The sequence below is a fragment of the Lipotes vexillifer genome, unplaced genomic scaffold (genome assembly GCF_000442215.2).
Source record: "Lipotes vexillifer unplaced genomic scaffold, Lipotes_vexillifer_v1.1 scaffold421, whole genome shotgun sequence".
NCBI lineage: Eukaryota > Metazoa > Chordata > Mammalia > Artiodactyla > Lipotidae > Lipotes > Lipotes vexillifer.
In genome coordinates, this window is record NW_006781198.1 from 423,811 (window position 1) to 432,337 (window position 8,527).

Consider the following 8,527-nt stretch of genomic DNA (forward strand, 5'->3'; position numbering starts at 1 on the left):
TTTTTGCAGTACGCGGGCCTCTCACTGTTGTGGCCTCTCCCGTTGCAGAGCACGGGCTCCTGACGCGCAGGCTCAGTGGCCATGGCTCATGGGCCCAGCCGCTCCGCGGCACGTGGGATCTTCCCGGACCAGGGCACGAGCCTGTGTCCGCTGCATTGGCAGGTGGATTCTCAACCACTGCGCCACCAGGGAAGCCCCTTTATGCATATTTTAACTATTACATTACAGCTACACCCAAATCTATATGCACTTACATTGTCCATACCTGTACCGACTGGTTTGCATATCTGTTTTCTCTGTCTCCAGCACCTACACATCACCTGCCACATTGTTAGTGCTCAGAAATATTCTTAGTTGAAAAATGGAAATACATATTGTTTCTATTTTTGTGCATCTCACACCCATTTGGGTTGGTGTGTTATTTCCTACGTTTTGTTTTATAGAATAATCTCTTTACATGTATTTTTTTGTTGAAAGTGACTTTGAATACTGAAATAGATATTTTGCAGAATTGAAAAAAGAATTTTAAAGTCCAGGGCAAAGCCAGGGACCTCAGAACCTGGAACCAGAAACACAGAAATCCACAATATTCTCTCTGTGTCTTTCAGCTCTGATTCTTCTAGCCCCTTGGCTTCATTCTCCCTTGTTGCCCAGAGACTTTCCTCCTGTGAGGGGAATGTGGCTGTAGACAGCTCCTGGATTATATCCTTTTAGCCCAGGAACATGAGAGTAAAGAGAACTTTCAAATTCAGTTTGGGGGGAAAAAAAAATCACAGGGAAGGATTCTGATTGGCCCAGGTTACAAGCATGTGTCCACCCCTGGGGCCTATCAGGGCCGGGGAATAATGATTTATGATGAGCTGGGTCACATGACCACCTCACTGTTTGGAAGAGTAGTGCTGTTACAAGACGGAAAAAGAGTTGCCTGTGAACCAGGCAGTCATCCCAATTGGTGCCTACAATACTTGGGTGAAGCAGACTTACCAAATAAAGTGAGAAAAGACTTTGCATGAGGTGGTCCACCGGTTATTGAAAATAAGATAGTGGTGCTGGGGAGAAATGTGTTTCTAAAAGGGACTTGAGTCTAGCAGGAGGCTAGTATCCTGTCCTTTCGTTTGACGTGAAGGGAATGCCGTTCATGTTACTCCTTCTCCAGGCAGGTTTCGTAGCTTTTCCTTACCGCAGCTGTGCTTACCACATGCACCTGCAATAACTTCTTGACAAATCCGCCTCTTGCACTGGACTGTGAGCTACTTGTGGGCCGGGATCACATCTAATTCATGTTTGAAAATATTCATGTTTCCAGTGAATGCTTGGTACTGGCAGAATGAATGAAAATGGGAAGTATAGCAGTCTACTGCAGAGTTGAGGCATCGAATAAAAATACAGTTGGATTACACATGTCTTTTATTCTAGAATTGCAAGACAATAGCTGTTAAAGCTAATAATGGTTCCTCCAGCCGATAGAATTGCCTGCATATATTCAGGGAGCTCTTGTCCTCACAGGGCAACCGTTTCTCTTACTCTAAATGTAAATCCTTTTCTGTGTTGGCCCATAATCTACTGCTCCCGGCGAAGCCATCAGAAGGACGGCATGGAGAATATGACTCTTCCAGTTGGTAGCCCTTTAGAAATTTGGAGACAGGTGCTGATGTTCATTTCAGTCTTTCTCCAGCTAAAATGTCCCAAATTCTTTCAGCCACTCCTCAGTGAGAAGGATTGCTTCATCTTCCTATCCCAGTTACATTCTACCTGCAAACTTTGGAGTGTTTCAATGGCCACCTTAATATGAGATGCCTGGAACCGAACACAAACATCCAAGATGTGGTTTGACTTGTGCAGAATTTACTATGGGTTGATTACACCCTAGGATCACAGCCAGTGGTTTGGGAAGTGGAACCCTTTCGTTAGAGGAAATTTTACAAAAAGTCCCCTTTGTGTAATACAGAAACGGAGATCTCTTCTGGTTGCAGGGAGTTTTCTGGATAGTTTGGGAGGCCCACCTGCTCATGATTTTCCTCCTCATGTACCGTGGTGGCCGCTGAAACATTTTTATGGAACTCAGGATTTTGTGACCCACCCCAATCTGAAAAATGTATGATTAAAATGTACATATTTCTATGAATGGAGTCCAAGTTTTCAGACTCAATACAGGTTATATTAGGTTTAAGTGCTACTAAAATTTCCATTTACACTCACACGGAGAGCTGTCAAGTTACATCCTCCCATCCTATAATGCAGGATTTTTCATGTTTTCCTATTAAATTTAATCTTGTTGGTCTGTATTTCAGCCTGTTCACCTAATTTTGGGTCTTGATTTTCTAACTTGTTATCTTTTCCATCTTACCATAATCTGGATATTTGGCAGTGTGCTCTCTACATGGTATCCAACTAAAATTACACTAACCATCTCCCACCGCAACACTTTCTATCTCGATCAATGTCAGCACTATTTATCTGTGCCTAAAATTTATGTACAATCTTGGCTTCTTTCTTCCCCTTACCTCATAGTCCCAACTGTTCACCACATCCTGCTGACTTTACTTGCTAAATATTAGGACAGTTTCCCAATTTTCATCTCTCTACCACAGCCGTTGTTTAGGCTCGCCTTTGCTCTCAACAGGCAACAGTAACTTCCTAACAGGTGTCCTTTTTTTCTGGTCTTTCCCCCTGAGTTTTGTTCTGTCCTCATTTCCAATGTCACCTGTCTGGACCAAAATTTGACTATGTGTGGTTCACATGCTTAAAACCCTCCAGTTGCTCCCCGTCACCCACAGACAAAGCTGAAGGTCTTCAAGTTCATGACTGTTTCACATCGTATTCCTATACCCCCTGAACTGGGCTTGATGCTCTTACAACATTAAATGGCTTGGGATTTCCTCCATGCCCTATGCTCCCTCTTCGTTTTTACTGGCTTCTTTGTCTGAAATTCTCCGCATTCATACTGCCACCCAAACTTTTTTTTGTCAAAACTTACTTGTTTTTAAGATTCAGCTTAGGTGTGCTCCTTTGTGAGTTCTGCATCCCCGTATTCAACCAACTGCGGATCGAAAATATGTGAAAAAAATTTTCCAGAAAGTTCCATAAAGCAAAATTTGAATTTGTGCACACTGGCAACTTTTTACATAGCATTTACATTGTATTAGGTACTGTAAGTAATCTAGGGTAAGTTATATGCAAATACTATGTCATTTTATATAAGGGACGTGAGCATCCACAGATTTTGGTATTTACAGGGGTCTTGGAGGTATTCCCCTGTGGATACTGAAGGAAGGGTGACCATAATTTGCATTTAATCTGGTCTTTAATAGATACTTAGTAAATATTTGTTAAGTAAAATAATGGATGAATCAACCCACTTATATACACATACTCATGTTATTTTTCAACCCAAATTTTACCATCATATACACAAAGATATGTGGATTAGTGAGTCCATTAACTGTTATGTTGAAGTACAAATATTCTATGTTTGATGCTTTCTTCATTTATCAAACTAGCAGCTCTGTAAAACAGAAATAAGGAAATTTCCTCATTAATGACATGCTAAGTGAACTTATTTTGGACTTCTTTCCATTATTGCCTCCTTTCCTAAATGCACACAAACAGTTCTGGAAGGAGTAGATTTCTAATTAAACTGCCTGATTGGAGATCACTTTTTACATGGTTCTTTCTTTCCAGTAGCTTCAAACAATTAACCTGGAGGTGAAATAACACGAATTTATTGGCTATTCCCTGTGATATTGTAAATGTGCCTCTTGACACTAAGCAGTTTATAATTTCATTGGCAGAAGGAGACATACACATGAAATAGGTAACAGTGAATTCAGCAAGTAGTCCAGTATCAAAAAGAATGGCACCGATGATGTGTTTGGCATTTTTGGAAACAGTGGCGATTTAAACAAACAAAAAGCAAACAACCAGCTGCACCACATTTGAATGGGCAGAGGCTTAATTTACAAAAAATATAAATTATTTAGGAAGGGAATCAGGTGAAGGTCCGGGAAACAGGACCTCCTGTGATTTTATGTTGAGCGAATTGTGAGGCTACTAGGGTTATTCTAGAAATGAGCACATTAGTACACCTAAATTGAAAAATTATGTAATGTTTGGAATAGGGGCTGTTTTATCAGAACTTTCTTATGAAGTCTGATACCACTGTAATCAGATAAGAACCTCGTGCCTACTGAGCTTACATCCACTTGAAAACACATTAGAAACAGGAAAAAAAAAATAAATTAAACATAGGGAAAACCATCAAGTGCTACCTGGGATAGTCGTGGTCTAATGTCTTCAGACTGGGGAAAGCTGTTTCCCAGGCTGCTCCTAGGCAAGCGCAGAAAGGAAAGTTTGCCAGGTTTTCCCGTGGCCAGAAGGAAGTATACTTTGAAGCAAATATACTTTTTCCAAGAACTCCATCCATTCATTCACATTCAGCAACTACTTACTGACTCTCCAAAAGGCACTGTGTTAAGCTATAGAGAGAATTCCATGGTTGCTAAAGCAACACCATGAATTGATTTCCCATGTTTAACACCCCTCTCCCCTGCAATAATATTTTGTCTAGCAACCAGATATAGCCTCGTGTAAATTAAAGAGCATTGCCCGTGTTAAGTGAGAAATATAGGTCTAGTCATGCCTTGGGCAAATTATCCAACAATTCTGTCCTCAATTGGAAAATGAAAGGGTTGAACCATTTGCTTTCTTGAGTCCTTTGGGGGCTCTAAAATATAACGATCTAATTAATTTTGATGGTCTTCTGGCTTACACTTTAGTATTTGTGGGTGTGTTTAGTACCTGAACATGCTGATAGAGTTAACTTTGTGAACTTGCACAGAAGACAAAGTTCTGAAATACAACGGCAATGGTGTGTTCATTTAAACGGGAAAACATCCTTCTGTTCACAGGGCAGGTATAAACTTGCATTGCTTAGGTATTTGAAAACTTAATGAGTTAATATTTATTATGCTATATGACAATAGTTAAAATATTTCCATGCCTGGTTAATTGAGATGTGGTGCTTTGATTTTATAGCATTTTATATGAACAAATTTTTAAATGCACTGCTTGACTTTATGGATAATCCTGATGTTTTAGACATGGCAGAGACATAGATCTTTTTATACCTGTTACAGTAGATGAAATTGCTGTATAAAGTTTAAACTGCTCCATCAACAAAATTGAGCATTTTAGTAAAAGAAACTTATACGTGTGTGTATAAAATTACCAAAGTCACATAGCAAATATTATCTTGAAGTCATTTCTGAAAGGGAGTATTTTCATGTTCTCAGTGAATAATTTCTTTCTGCCTGAGAGCTACTGTTGTACCCTGGGAAATACTTAGAGGAGAAGATAAAATTATTTAGATTTGCAGCTTCTTGTCATGGGAGGTAAAGGTCTTTTTATTATTATTATTAATGTGATGGGAATATTTCCATCGCATGGTATCTCTGTACAGCACAACCTTTTCATCACGTAAATAATTACAGTTCTGATTTTTTTAATACCTCCTGCCATTACTTGCTTCCCCACCTCAATCACTTTTCATCTGAGTGAGGAGAATGTCTCTCTTCTCAGATAAAGGTTTCCCCAAGTACTGACACTCGGTGGGAGTGGTGGGGGTGGGGAGAAGGGTCGTTTCTCTGCCTCAACACGACCCAGGTCTGAGCTGGCTGGAAAGGAGTGTACCAGGAAACAGGAGCTTTTCTTTTCAAACTAAACTTTTCTTGCATGTAGTAATTGCAGTATTTTTCCAGAGAAAGATTCAGCTTCCGGCCTGGTATCTTTTCCTTTCACATGGGCCTGCTTCCATAACCAGGGCTCCTGGCCTGGTCTCAGAATGGACAGCCCACGTATCCTGCTACTGAGGGCTAGACTGGCCCAGAGTCCCCTTGGTGATAAGTGGTGTCAGGCACCATCCCTGCTCTCGGGCAGTGAATATTCTCACCTTCTCATGAGGGAGAGAGACGACGAACCAGGAAACAGAGAAGTAAAGCAGGTCAGAGAGCAGGGATGCTGTCGAGGTCATGGGGGTGGAGGTGCCCTGAGCGCACACCTCCTCACGGCTCCATTTCTGCGTCTGGAGAACAAGTCACAGGTCAGTCTTCCACAAACCCCCCTTTTCTGTATCATTTTTGCCCCTCAGTGATGACTTCTTCCAGTTTCTCTTAGGTCCTTGGTTGGGCCCTGCCATTATTGAATGGAAAAGGGCAAATTATTCGGTGGTCAAGAGGATAGACAGTCTTCAGATAAAAAAATTGAAGACAGTTGTAGAGGAGAATTTTTTGAAACATCGGATCTAGTCTTTTTGCATTCAAATGAACTTTAGCTTTTGTTGTGAAAAATCTGTACCCTCCTAATACTTGGTGACTTCTGGGTTCTTTCCCTCCTCAGGACCTTTGACCCAGCCATTCCCTCTCCCTGGGGCATTCCCCCTCAGATATCCATTCCTCATGCTTTTTAAGTCTTTGTTTACATGCTATTTTTAAAATGAGGCCCGCCCTTACGGCTCGAACATTGCTCCCTCTCTCTAGCACTCCATAGCACTTATATGATGTAATATTCATGATTATTGTGTCTATTGAATCTCCACTGTCCCTTCTACTCCCAGCCTCCACAAGGCCATTAGATTTCCGCTTATGTGAATTCCTAGTTCTTAGAACAAGGCCTGGCACGTAGTAGGTGCTCAATAAATAGTGTTGCATTACAAACTTTTTTTTTTTAACAACTTATAATCAACTTTCAAAAGTTTGATTTAAGCATCTGCAGCAGTGACTTCAGCCTCCACCGGGGCTCAATGCTGATAGAAGTCACCTTAACAATCTCGGAAGGACCATGTGTATCAGTGAGTCACTGGTGGGTCCTCCTCTGAAAATGACCCCAAGGCTTAGAACCTTCACTACAAGGATTTTTTTTGGGGGTAGAGATTCTCAGAGTCTTCTTAGGCATCTGAACTGGTCCTTTCACTTTGAGATTCTTTCCCTTCACGCCTCTGATCAAATCATCACACACTTTCTCCAAAGATTTTATGTTGCTGCTGTAATTCGGTGAATTGCCACCTCTGGTTCCACATGTGTCTTTCCGGTATCTTTCAAAGACATGCAATGAGGGAGGGGCAGGTGCAGGCAGACCTGCACTCCGCTACACCTCTTCCTCAAAGAGACGAAAGATTAAAAAACCCCAAACACGACGACAACAACAGCAAACTGTAAAATCCCTCAGGAAAACCTCACGAGGGCTGTTTGTTTGGGGGACTTAGGGGTTGGAAGCAAGTGCTAACCCTGCCCTGGCCCAGGTAGGAGAGGGCTCGTTATCCAAGCAGGGTCGGGGGTATGGGTGGAGGTAGGGGGGCAGGGACGCCAGCAGCCCAACCCCAGGCATCTCAAAGGGAAAATGGTAGGAGAGGGAGCTGGCCATTCGCTGGGCTTGCGACCCTCTGACTTCTTCTCCCATCCTGAGAGTAGTCAGGTCTAAGTGTGGACGGAGGGACTCATCCCTCTGTAGTTTGGTTCTGAAGGGCATGAGTGTAAAATAGTGGAACTGAGACACATTAACAATTTACCTTTATTTAACAAGTTGTGTGAAGACATGGTCATAAGTGTTCGGGTTTTGTTTTTTTTTTATCATATTAGAATGTGTTCTGAAGAGACTGCTCCCACAGACTAAACCAACCTTTCTATTTGACCAGCTGACTTTCTTTAAAAGTGTCTGGAAAACCTTTTGTGCTCCCATCCTGAAAGATTTAGTGAGAATGTGATAAGCAGAATAATGGCCCTCCAAAATCCACGTACTAATCCCCGGCATCTGTGAATACGTTATGTTACAGGGCAACAGGGGAGTTAAGGTTGCTAGTGAGCTGACCTTAAAACAGGGAGATGGTCCTCACTTACCTTGGTGGGTCCAGCGGACTCCAAAGGGTCCTTTAAATGTGGAAGAGGGAGGCAGAAGAGTCAGAACCAGAGAGCTGACGTCGTAAGAAAGACTCAGTGATGGGCCATTGCTGGCTTTGAAGGTGGAAGGAGGCCACGAGCCAAGGAATGCAGGTGGCTCCAGGAAGCTGGAAATGGCGAAAAGATGGATTCTCCCCTAGAGTCTGCAGAAAGGAACACAGTCCTGCTAACACCTTGATTTTTTAACCTGGGGAGACACATTTCAGACCCTGACCTCCAGAACTGTAGGGTAACAAAATTGTGTAGTTTTAAGCCATCAAGTTTGTGGTAATTTGTTACAGCTGCAATTGGAAACCAATACAGAAAGAGTAAGGGGAAACCTGTCTTTGTGTTTTTGCCACATGCCTCCTTCCCAATGCTGTGGTATTTTCAGTATTCTTCCGGGGAAAATTAAAAGACAGAGACAGAACCACAAAGCACTTTAGGAGACTGTGATGGCCAAACCTGGCAGTGGCCACTATGAACCTCCCTCAGGGGACTGGAGTCACACCCTCACTTCAGGACAGTGGCCAGAAGCTCACAAAAAGAGACCCACGCTGGCAAGGCCTCAAGCCATGATTCCTCCACCATGGCCTGGG

At 42.4% G+C, this 8,527-nt stretch overlaps 1 protein-coding gene and 1 pseudogene across 1 annotated transcript in view; one reads left to right on the plus strand and one right to left on the minus strand.

Annotated features, from left to right (window-relative positions):
• The window catches only part of DCDC2 (doublecortin domain containing 2), a 156,254-nt gene that overhangs the window by 96,052 nt on the left and 51,675 nt on the right, over positions 1–8,527 (plus strand). The window lies entirely within an intron of this gene.
• LOC103089535 (40S ribosomal protein S20 pseudogene) lies at positions 6,755–7,100 on the minus strand (annotated as a pseudogene).